This window comes from Dryas octopetala, chromosome 8 (assembly GCF_963921425.1).
Source record: "Dryas octopetala chromosome 8, drDryOcto1.1, whole genome shotgun sequence".
Taxonomy (NCBI): Eukaryota; Viridiplantae; Streptophyta; class Magnoliopsida; order Rosales; family Rosaceae; genus Dryas; species Dryas octopetala.
In genome coordinates this window covers 16,420,966-16,433,753 of record NC_141373.1, presented here as the reverse complement: position 1 = coordinate 16,433,753, position 12,788 = coordinate 16,420,966, and positions in this window count along the sequence as shown.

The following is a 12,788-nucleotide window of genomic DNA, read 5'->3' as shown; positions in this document are numbered from 1 at the left end:
TGAGAGAACGAAAACTCCAATAGCAGAATTAAAATGACTTTGATCACAGCTCAAACTGTCACAGTGAGGGTCCACTTGATCTAATGTGATCTTATCAGGGCTTTGTAATCTATTTTCAATATATTTTTGTCTTTTATTTTGACTTGCATTTTTTGTTTCCACCCACTAATAGAAGCAATATTACAGATATTTTTGACACATATTTCTATACCAATTGAAATATCTGACCTTTGGTCCCCCTTTGTTACCAAAGTTCTCTCAAACAACCTACCCCTCTTACACATCAGATTGAAAGAAAAATTTCTCAACCAATGATTAACTGGAAAAAAAAAATATATATATACATACACACAAGCAAGGAATAAAATTTCAGGTTTCGAGGAAATTTTGATGGAAATTTCAATGATTTTTAAATTTCGACAGAAATTAGACGGAAACGACAGAAATTGCTATTAAAATACGAAAATTTTGAATGAAACTTTATCATATGTTTATTTAACATATTATCTACTACATTGATAAAAAATATTGAAAAAACCAAATTATATAGTAGTATCATGTAATATAAGATAAATATAATATGCGCTGGAGGCAAATACTGTTGAAAAAATAGTTCACTAATTAATAATTAGATAAATTTGATTGAACAAACACCTCAGAGCTTGTGTAATTTATTTCCAATTTTTTATAAATGAAAAGAACTTTTCAGAGCTTTAGATTATGGTTGTTGTGCTTGTTTGAAGTTGTTCAATTATTACTTTCTTTAGGAATTTCAAGAACGAAATTCTTTTAAGGAGGATAGATTGTGAGACCCCGTATTTTTTCAAGTTTTATTTTAAAAAATATTTTAAATATTTTGAAAATTTATTTGAGAAATAAAATATTTTTGGTTAATTTTATAATTTTTGTTTTAAATTAGTTTGACCCGTTTTTTGACTTTTCGAACTATTGGGCTTCAATATTCAACTTGTATTTATTTTAACAATTAAGGTATTAGTTTTTTAGTTTTCCATAAATTGTTAGTTCACAGTGGAAGCAAAGTTTTTTTTTTTGTCATTTGGATGCAAAGTTTTTTGAAAATAAAAGGTATATAGATTGATTCTGTATTAATGAGTCCTTTGACTCCTTTCTACTTGTACAACTTGGACAGTGAGTGATTAAGGCCCATGACTCTCTCTTTTCTTTCTTTTTTTATTTTTCCTTCTTTTTCTTTTTCTTTTTCTTTTGTTTCTTTCCTTTTTCCTCTCGTGACTCTCTCCTCTTTCAGTCTTCCCTGTCATCAATTCTCTCTCCCAAGTCTCAGCCCACTGTCATCAATTCTTTCTCCCTGCCCGATATGTTCCAACCTCCTTCCTTCTTCCTCGATCTCCCTCTCTTCCTTCTCTCCTTCCCCGATCTCTTCTCTCTCCTCCGTCCCCAATCACGTAGGTGGTCTTATTCCGCTAAGATGCAGCCGAAGTTGGTGGTTCGATCACGTGCCAGCAAGGAGAAGACACAGAAAAATGGCTGGGTTTGTATTACTGAGCGAAATTTCGTGAAATTCAAAAATTTCAACGAAATATTGGCGAAAAATTAACGAACTTGTGTAAAAATTTTGAAACCTCAAAAAATCGAAATTTAACACCTTGCACACAGGTAATTGGCCAAATAAAATGTCCAAGTGTTATACTATTTAAAAAAGCAGAGCATATGCATATTCTAATTACATTAAAAAAAAAAAGATACTTAAAACGTATTAAATAGAAACTAACCTCTTGCTCAACACGCTAAAATACACAGATGAAGCAATTTTAGCACAACTGCAGCAAAAGCAAGACAGCATAACCTGCAAGGTATACCATTTTTTTGGTCAAAAGTGTCAAAATTGCTTATTATAATGTAGAGATACTATCAACCAAGAAATTTAAGCACAACAACAACCAAAAAAACATAAAATTGCAATGAAATTTAATGACATGCCCTTTTTTCTTCTCTTCTTCTCTAACTGAAATTCTTATTCATACACCTCTCTTTAACAAATGAGCCCTTGGTTTTTTCCCATTTGGAGACAAAAATAAATCCACATAACCCAAAAAATAAGAAATCCACTAAGACCACCATATTTCCACACAACCCAATATCTGTCATACTGCTAGAAGCAATATCACAGATATTTTTTACACCTATTTCTATACCAATTGAAATATCTGAGCCATGGTCCCGCTCTGTTACCAGAGTTCTCTCAGATAATCTACCCCTCTTATGCATCAGATTGAAAGAAATAAAAAAGACAAGAAAAAAGACACTTCATGAAGATTTCAGAGGTTAAAATTATGTAACACTGCCCACTCAAGATTTCAGAGGTTAAAATTATCATTGTGAAACTGTTCATTCAAATTATGTAAAACAATCAAAATGTTAATGATGTTGCTGCTCTAGTAATGTAACTTCTCATTAGAATTTTAACAGTAACTGGATTTGCATACAAGTGGAGTCAATCAGAGCTAATCTTCTATCTAGTTCACTTCAAAACACTTTTTTTTTTTTTTTCCTTTTGTCAAACCTTGCATGACCAAACAGATTTTGATTATCCAAACAAATTGTGATCAAATTATGGTAACATGGTGGCTTAAAAGTTAAGCACCCCCAACCCCACCCCCCCTTTCACACGACTTATGATTTAATAATATTTGTTAGATATCAAATATAAATAAGCTATCAATTTCCTTATTACAAAAAGCACTTGGTTTGCCTATTACCAACTGTAATGCCCCGGTCCTCGGGCCCATAAAACACTAAAACATCAACCTTTTAAATATGTTTTCTCTTTCTTTTGACCCATGCACATAAACATAAATAAATACAATTTTTCCAAAAACATTTAAACAAAAACATTGTGTAAAAAAACAATTAAATAAAACTCGTTAAGTCCCACTGCCTCGACTTCTCTTCACTGCCTCCTCAGCCTGCTTAACTTGTAAAACACAAACAACTACACTGCACCATATCCATGGTACACCGAGTCATTCAAACAAACAACCCGGTAAGCTCACTAGAGCTCGTATGAGTGAAAAGACCTAACAATCCTCATAAATCCATACTTTCTCAATCACAAATTACAATCCACAAAAATATTTCAATCACCAATAATCTAAACGTCAAGAAAATCATAATTCCTCAATTCACATAAAATCCACCAATAAAAATAAATCAATTCCACAAATCAAATGCTTAGTCATCAACTATTAACCTCAACCTCAAATCATTCTCGTCTTAATTTAATCACCTCGAAGCATAATCATCATCATTTCATTTCCATTCTCAAGGATTCAAGCCTAGATTTTACCAAGTCCTAGCCAAACCAAATCCTAGCAAACAAATGCAATACCAGCACACAAATACAAACAATCATCTATCTAATTTCACTCACATCGCTCTTTGAAATCCCCCAATTTTAAAATCTTTTCTCAAATTCATTTTTAAATCATCTCAAAACTGTAAATCAACCTCTAAAGAACAATTAATACTCCACAACTAAAACCTCACGCCACACTAGTACCCGGGGAACTGCTGGTCATATACTGAGATAACTAAGCTCGCCACATCTCGTGCATAGGCACGAGCAGGCAGATAAGCTTGTCACTTCCCGTGCAGAGCGAATCGATGCACGAGCAGGCAGGAATGCTCGCCACTTCTCGTGCAGAGCGAATTGATGCACGAGCAGGCAGGTGAGTAGACTAGCCACTTCCCGTGCAGAGCGAATCGATGCACGAGCAGGCAGAAATGCTTGCCATTTCTCGCGTAGAGCGAATCAATGCACGGGCAGGCCGGGATGCTCGCCACTTCTCGTGCAGAGCGAATCTATGCACGAGACTTCTCGTGCAGAGCAAATCAATGCACGAGCAGGCAGGTATCCTCGCACAAACTCTAACACAACGTTCTCAAAACTATCTCATAACTATCCTTGTTTCACAATATAATGCCTCTTGCATATTCAAATTCATCACCACGTACGCAACATCATCAACACATGCTTGTGAGAAGATTTATACTTAAATCATAGGTTCAAAACCAAAATCACCACTTAATTTAATAACCAAGAAGCTACACCCATAAATAACGTTATAGCTTCCAAAGTATTTATTAAAATCTAATTTAAACATGTACTCTCCACCCACAAAACCATTCGACATGAGAAATCAGCTATAAGATTGTCAGCCACTTAATTATCACTCAAAGTTTACTCTCAGTTTACTTCGAGCTATGTCGAATCCCTTTCGAAATTGATTTCCGCTCATGACCCCTCACTTGTTTACCACTCAAATCATACCAAATACTTCCTCAATAAGTAACTTGATTATGCTGTAAGATAATTGCCTAATCATTTTTCATTAATCCTTGACAATAAGCATTTCTTCTCTAATCCAGCAATTATTCTCAGGCAACTCTATAATTCCTAATTAATTCCCTAGCCTCAAATCCTCGTCACTACATTCTCATGATTCAAATCCTACACTTAGCTTCCTCTAACATAAAGCAACAAATCACACAAAAACAGACAATTCAACCACGGTACTCAACAATATAACCAGATAAGTTTCACTCATAGTGCAAACACGTGAAATGACCGAAATGCCCTTCACGGTGCCATTACTCGGATATCAAATCTGACAACATAACGGCATCGAGAATAAGATTTCCCGAGCCCGTGTACCAAAAGGAACTAGAAGAGTTCCTTGGACCTCAATTGGGCGAAATTAGGTCAAACGACCACTAACCCGCCACCAGAAGTGGTGGTTCCGATGGTGGCAGCGGCAGCACGAACCTCGAGGATCAATTCTTATAACTGGGTCGACGATCAAAAGTTGCCGGAAATAGTGGCAGAAGCCGACGACTGGCTTGGCTTCCCGAACTCATTGCTCCATCGTGGAGCATCCTCTGGACGAACGGAGACCATGGCTGGACTCACCATGACGAGGGGAATAATGCCCAGTAGGTCTGGTGTCACATCTTGGCCGGAAAAAGCAGATCTCCGGAGAGACCGTCAGCCTTGTTCTGCGTCGTTTCTTCGTCGAGAATGGTCGCCGGAGCAAGGGGTGGCACGGCTGAACTCGCCGGGGCCTGGGGAAGAAAACCTAGGTAGTCGCCTCCTTCGAATCTACCGAAAAAGTCGAGTCGCCGCCGGAGAGTTTTGTTCATAAACCGCGTCGCTGTGCCGCCGTCGCGACTTGATTGGCTGATCGGACCTCATTAGAAGGTTGGCGGCGTGGAGATGAGTCCAACACCGGTCGGATCACTGAAATCCGACGCTGGATGACCGAGGATCGAAGAGAGAGAGATCACGGGGAAAGAGAACCGGGGAGAGAGAGAGAGAAAGAGAGAGAGAGAAAAAAAAAATGGGATCCCAAAAAAAAAATCTGATTTTTTTTTTTTGTTTTTAAAACTCACTTTTGTAAAAATTACAAGTTTACCACTCACTTCAAAAGTCCGTAACTTTCAAACTGTAACTCGGATTGACGCGTGCATTGTGTCTACGAACTCGTGGATTCGAAACCTATCCAACGTGCCCAAAGTCAAAACCACAAGCTCAAAAGAATAAAAAGTCAACTTTCGGGTCAAGCCCAATTTAAAACAAAAATTTAAAATTAAATTAAATTCCAAATAAATTCCCAAAATAATCAAAATAAATTCTCAAAATATTTAAAATAACTCTTTGAAAAATACGGGGTCTTACACCAACCCAATAAACCCATTTAGAGAACAAAAGAACCCCAGAAAACCTAACATAATTCAATCCCCCTCTATAAAACAGAGCACAGAGCAAGCCAAACCAACAACTTTTGTCAAGACTTATTATGATTAGTCGAAAACCAACAAAATCAACACTCATCACATAAAAAACTGTCACAAAAAAATAAAAATTTCACACACAATCCAATTAATTTGTTAGTGACATTATTATATTTACCAAAAAGAAAACAAAAAAAAGATCAAGAAACACATTGAAAATGCAAGTCAAAAAGAAAATCTACAACAAAAAGAAGATCAACAAACCCAATCACCCAACTGAGGATCACATTCACCACAACAAACACACACCCACCAAATGCAAATAGAGGAATATGAGAGAGATAGATGATTGAAAAATAAGCCTTATCTAGTTAAGAATAGTAACAAATGAAGAGACAAATTGCTTCCCACGATCGCAAGCACAAATCTAGTTTGGTGCCGCCACTTTGAACGGCGACAGCGGGGGTTCTGACCACCCGGCTTTCATGTAAATTATCTAGTGCTAATTGGGTACTAAAACTGAGTTGGTTATTGATCTTGGTTAGGATGTTCTTGGTTAGGCTGAACCGGGAAACCTTAAGGGCATTTGTGGAAGTGTTATTGGTCAATTCGTGTAGATCGTAAACTAATCGCGTAGGAACGAAGTTGAATGGGACGTTAGACTCCACACACACATCCTTTAAATGTCGTAGAACCAAGGCTAATCTATGGTTTTATTGTTTATTCTAGGCGACATGGTTGTGGCTCGTGACGATCCAGTGGAGGATCGAAGCTAGGGCTATCTCTGTGAGTGGACTAACTTTTAATTTTTCTGAAATGTATGTTGATGATTAAATTCTATTACTTGGCTATATTGAGTTTGAATTTAAGCTGAAGGATTTTTGAGTTAAAATTTGGCTTTTAAATTCTTCTTTCCTAAGTTTAAATTCAGATTTATGGTTTTTGTATTCAAAGTTTCATGAATTTATGAATTTAGATATTTTGAGTTGAACAAATGCATATTTGATGAATTTGATTTTGTTAAAGAAAGTTTAGAAGGATACGCACGGATTATTTCATATTTTAGCCTATGGTCAAGTTTTGATTGGTTTTATGTGTTTTGAATGAGATTTATTAAAGACTATTTTACTAGTTGTGCTTATATATTTTAGTTTGAGGATTTAAAGTTTTGAGAATGCTATAAAGATATCTTCTATTGGTGAAAAAAGAGATTTTGTTTGGTTATCGGAAATGGTTTTCAAACCACCATTGTCAGTACCCTTCTCTTTATTAGACCAGCTCTGCACTCGCCTAGAGTTTACTCGGCAGTGTATGACAGTGGTCTCAGTTATTCCCTCTGCGTGCACGTATGATAATTATGGGCTCTGCATGTGTATGATAGTGCAAAGGCTCTGCACATGTATGACAGATATTCTGGCTCTGCATGCGTATGACAGATCCTCGGCTCTGCGCATGAATGACAGATTCTCCGGGTAACTGATTCGATGTGAGTTGCTATTACTAAGTTTTTTTTTTATGAATTTACTTGAAATTTACAAAGTTTTGTACAATTGTGATTTATTTAAATTTCATGACATGTTGAGCATACTCGGTTTGATTTATATTAATTATTTACTTATTACATCCATTTGTTTTAAAGGTTTTGCGAAATGATTTTAAATTGGGGGATTTCAAAAAGGGCATCGCGAGGTTTTAGAGTTAAACGTGTGTATAAAGGGTTTTTCTGAAAAGATATTTAATCTTTGATTTTCATTTCCATTTAACAGTCCACTCACTGAGCCTATCTCACTGTTTTCTTGTTTTTGTCTTAAATTGTTCCCCCAGGTAATAGCTTGGTGGAGGTCGAGCCAAACACGTCGAGGCATAGCATCCATTTTCCGTTCCCGGATCTTGTAGGCATGACTTCCATTTTGTGGAAGTTCCCTTTCTTAAAGTTTAAAAATTTCTGTAATAGGAGTAGCGACTCTGATTACCATACTTAAATTATAAGGTTATTTTAAATTGTTGGGTCTGAGACCTCTTTTGGTTGTGGTAGAGGTGGTTGATATCTTAGAAGTGTTTTAACAGGTTTTAAAATTTTTTGGGTTAGTCCATTTTCAAGGGAGGTTCTGCCGAATTTTCGGTAGGATTTTCCTTAATTTTGGATTCTCACAGGACCCATCCAGGTTTCAGGGTGGAATCCGGGTGCGGTCCTGTCATAGATGACTATTGATAAATTTCATAGTGACATAATTGGTCTTCATATTATCAGACCAACATTATGTTTTTTATTTTGAGAAATGCTAGATGTCTTTTCTTTCTGCCTTCTCTTTGGACCTGATCCTTATTTTGTTTGACATATGGCTTTTCTTTGCACATAAAACTAAAACTTTAATGTCTAGAAAATATAAATTATGTTTTCCGCATTGACCCTTAATTAATCTAAGAATTAAAAATAATTTAATACAATAGTAATTGTGAATCTTTGGAAAATTTTCAAATTTTATTTGAGACTTTGAAAAAAAAAAAGGTTTTGAAGTATTTCATGTTATTTATCTACATTTAAAATATTTTTGGGGATTTTACAAAATTATTATTTTTTTAAATAAATGTTTTTGTTTTATAAATTCTTTTAAAGTTTGACTTGATTTTAACTGAAATTATATATTTGGGTTTAACTTTAATTTTTGTCGAGCTGGGTAGATTTCGACTCTACAATTGCATAGGCGTGAACGGTGCTTGAATCAGAGTTACAATTTAAAAGTTATGAGTATTTTAATTTCATGGGCATCTTGGAATTCTAAACCATAGTGTTTTGAAGTATAAATACTAAGTTTAAGAATTATTTCCCCCTCTTTTTAGAAAACCCTAGTCACACCCCCCTTTTTTTTTTTTTTCTCTCTCTCTCTCTCACATCTTTGTCCTTTGTCTTCTCCCTCACTCCACCACGCAATTGTATCCAGCTTATGCGCCATCGTTCGACGACGGTTCTGAAAAAACCACATTATCTTCATCTCTCCTCCCTTTGCCCTTCGCATTCTCGGAACCCAATCAATAACTTGAATCGAAGCCCTAAAGCCGATTTTGGGTATTCCAGCGACGATCTCGCTTTTTCGATGGCATCCCGGCCCATATCCGGTACAGAAAAATTCCCCTTCTCAATACATACAACTTCCCCTCCTCGATCTAAACCCATTGTTACCTACGTCCATCCGACCACCTATTGCGGTGGATTGAAGACTAGAAGTCAACGGCTTCTCTTGCCGAATTCCTGGGATTCAGACGATGACTTAGCCCTGTCTCGGCATACTTCATCTCCCCTTGGTGTCCTCTGTCTATTGGTGTGCTTGCCTACACCGGTTTGTGATTTAAATGAAAAACCCTAAACCTAACCTCGGCCACCATGAGCTCCAACGCGCATAATGGCTAGTGAGACATTGTTTTCTTCAATTTTGTTAATACTTCTAACTTGTTGGATCTGTTTGAATTGAAGTGTGTCCTTGAATCTCTGTGAATGGAAGTTTTCAGGTGAGGACAATCTAGGGTAGCCACCGTTTGCGGCAGTTGTCGCCCATTTTCGACCACCCATGGCCTCTATGTCCTTGTCAGACCCTGTTTAAACGCCTTGTAGTTGTTGATCTTTTTGGGAAGCTTGTGTGCGTTTGGAAACCTTCAATTCGAAACTAGTTTGATTATAGAATTAGAATTCAATCTAGAAATGCAAATTGAATAACCCTTGTATGTTTGTGATAGTATTGAATAGACTTCATTGGCTCAGAAATTCACGCCTTGTACCAATGTGATTAGTTGATAATATTGAATCGACTTTGTTGGCTAGAAAATTCTCGACGTTGCTCCGATTACCGAACCCTAAACCAACCTGAAACCCTAAATGAATGATTACCGACAAGTTTGACCTTATCCATTTGTTATACCCAACTCATTTAATCTTTGGATTGATTTCGGTTGAAAAATAACCTCGGAAAGTTAACCCTAGACCTTGTTTGATTAAAAGGGTATTTCGATCATTTTATTTATTTTCACCGAAACTTGTGTCATCGATTTCTCGACAGGTTTGACCCAACTCATTCGTTAGTTACTAATCCATTTGAATTCGAATTAGTTTCGGACTAGTGAAACCTTGAGAAGTAAACCCTAGACATTCAATTTGGTCTAGGGGTGTTTTGATCATTTTACTCTTTTTCTCCAAATTAAACTCGTATTTTTGATTTCCGGTTCTTAAAGTTAACCCTAAACTCTTTATAGGCATCGGTGGAACCTTGTTCCCTTATGCTCGGATGACGTGATGTAGATGCAGTTGTTGAATGCTCAACAATTGTGGATACATTACTTAGTTGTCTTTGACATTTTGAGTAACAAACTAAACTTGCATCCTTTTGGCTAACTTTAAGAGTTCTTAAACCCTTGAGAATTGTTTAACACATTTTAGATTTACCTCTAAATCATAAATTTTAGTCCTTACTTTTTAGTATTTTAAGTGATTGATTTTCTATTTTAATTATTTAGTTAAATATTGGGTAATATTAGTTTTTATTCTTTTTCCTAGATATTATTTGGTTTTACTTATTTTAGAGTAATTTCTTAAGTTTAATTATTAATTAGTTTTCTTTATTTATTTTTGTAGGACTTTAAATTGAAAATCCCAAAAAGAAAGAAATGAAAGAAAGGAAGAAGAAAGCCCAAGTGATAGAATAAAGGCTTATTACCACTTTTTCCCCTTGACATTGTAACAAAATCTCAATTCACTCTCTCTCGTTTTAAGTAATGTCTCAATTTGCCATCTAATAGTATCCTCTGTGTTTCAATGGGCCCCTTTCGGCTCAATTCCGTCACAACATCTGTTAGCCTTGCTAATGTGGCGTTTACGTGGCATGGGATTTTGGTCATTTTGACCCGTTTAGACCACTTGGCACCCCTTGTTTTGCCACATAGACCCAAAGTGGGACCCACCCCTTTAATTTAATACAAAACATAAAAAATAAAAAATAAACAAATGAGAAAAAAAAAACCCTCCCCCTCCACCTAGCCCCACCTCCTTCTCCTACCCAGGCCACCCTCTCCCTCTCCCCCTCCCCCTCCCCCTCCCCACCCAACCCCTCCCCAATTTTTAAGTTTTGTATTAAATTAAAAGGGTGGGTCCCACTTTTGGGTCTATATGGCAAAATGAGGGATACTGAGTGGTCCAGACGGGTCAAAATGACCAAAATGCCATGCCACGTAGGCGTCACGTCAGCAAGGCTAACGAATGTTATGACGAAATTGTAGCCGAATGGGCACATTGGAACATAGGGTATACTATTAGCTGGTAAATTGAGACAATTGAAACAAGAGTGGGGGAATTGAGATTTCGTTACAATGTCAAGGGGAAAAAGTGGTAATACTTAGCCCAAAAAGAAAAGGGAAAAGAAAGAAAGTAGGCCCAAAGAAAAGAAAAGCCCAAACTCAGCCCAACCCAACCACCACTGGAAGCTAAACGGACACAAGGGAAGCTCTCCTTCCCTTTCCGTGTGACACTTGTCAGCATTCCTCACCCATGTGAGTTGTGAAGCCGCCCAACAAAGTCAAGCTGCGGGCGCCTCCCTCATTCCTGTGTCTCTCTCTCTTTCTCTCTCTCTCTCTCATGCAAGCGCAGCCCAGCCCCGATCCTTTTTTGTTCTCTCCTTTTGCTTGGCGACATTTGTCCAAGGCTAGGTGTCTTCAGCTGCTTTTTGTGGCATTTTCTCTCTTGTGTCCTCCTACCCTAGGATATTTTTCCAACAACTTCTTGGATGTTTCCTCTTATTTCTCTTGTATTGTTGGCTATAAAAGGCACCCTAGAGCCCATATTTTGGGCATGCTTGAATTTATTTTCTAATTTTAGAAAGTGATGTATGAGAGAATGTGAGGATTTATTTCATTTTATTGCAACTTTAGTTTCCTTTTATTTAAATATTAATTATGAATCTTTAGTTATTCCTTCTTCTTCCCTTTTTCTTTATAGCATTTTATTTTATTTATTTCATGTCTTTTATTTTATTTAGCATGAAATCCACTATGGTGGGTTTCTAAGCCTCCTCATCAAGGTTGAGGTGGAAACATCACTATGGTTACATCCTAGATAATTATTTAACAAATTTCCCTTAGTTTTCCTAAATTTTATATAGATCTTGTTTATTAAATGGGAAAAATAGAGTCTTTGACCCTTGATGCCATGTATATATCATTGGTAGTTAGGTCTAATTTTCCACATTATGCTTGGTATTTAAACTTTTAAATACAAATTTCTTTGATTCCTTGTAGTTCCTTAGGGTTGGTTCACTTGAGATTCTTAGAATTTGTAATTTTTTACGCAAAATAAGATCTTATCATAAAAGAGTCACTTTTAGTGCTTAAAATAGAAAGATCCTTTGAGAGAGAGTATCAAATTGATTTTTAGTGCTCTCAATTGTGGGAATTTGTTAGATATTTTCTAGGATTGTTAAATGGTGGTGTGGAATCTAAGACCTTAATACCATATATTATTGTCTAAATTCCAAACCTTTAAATTGTTAGATTTTTTAGCATTCTTCCTTTATTTCTTTAGATTTATTTTCTTCACCAAGTTCTTCGCACTTTAGTTCCAGTTAATTTAATTTCTTGCACTTTATTTTCGTCTATTTTTAGTTTATACCAAGATACAACCTCTAATCTCTTTTTTAGGTTAGATTTTGGCAAATCAAAGGTATAATTTGTTTTCCACAATGGCTGTGGGATTGACCTTGTATTTATGCAATCTATACTATAATGATTCGCATACTTGCAAGTTAAATAAAAATAAAACATCAAGAGTAATAAGTTTATAGAAAAAGAGAGAACAAAACAAGTTACACGCTAAAACCAATTGAAAGCCGGTACCCTTTTTAGTGTTTGCGTTGAGGGTGTTTTAAAATTTATAAGAAAATCATTTTAATTCATAATAAAGTCATTTTAATTTATAAGAAAATGATTTTAATTCATAATAAAGTTTTTTTTCTGATTTGAAGGGTATTTCCCCTCTTAGA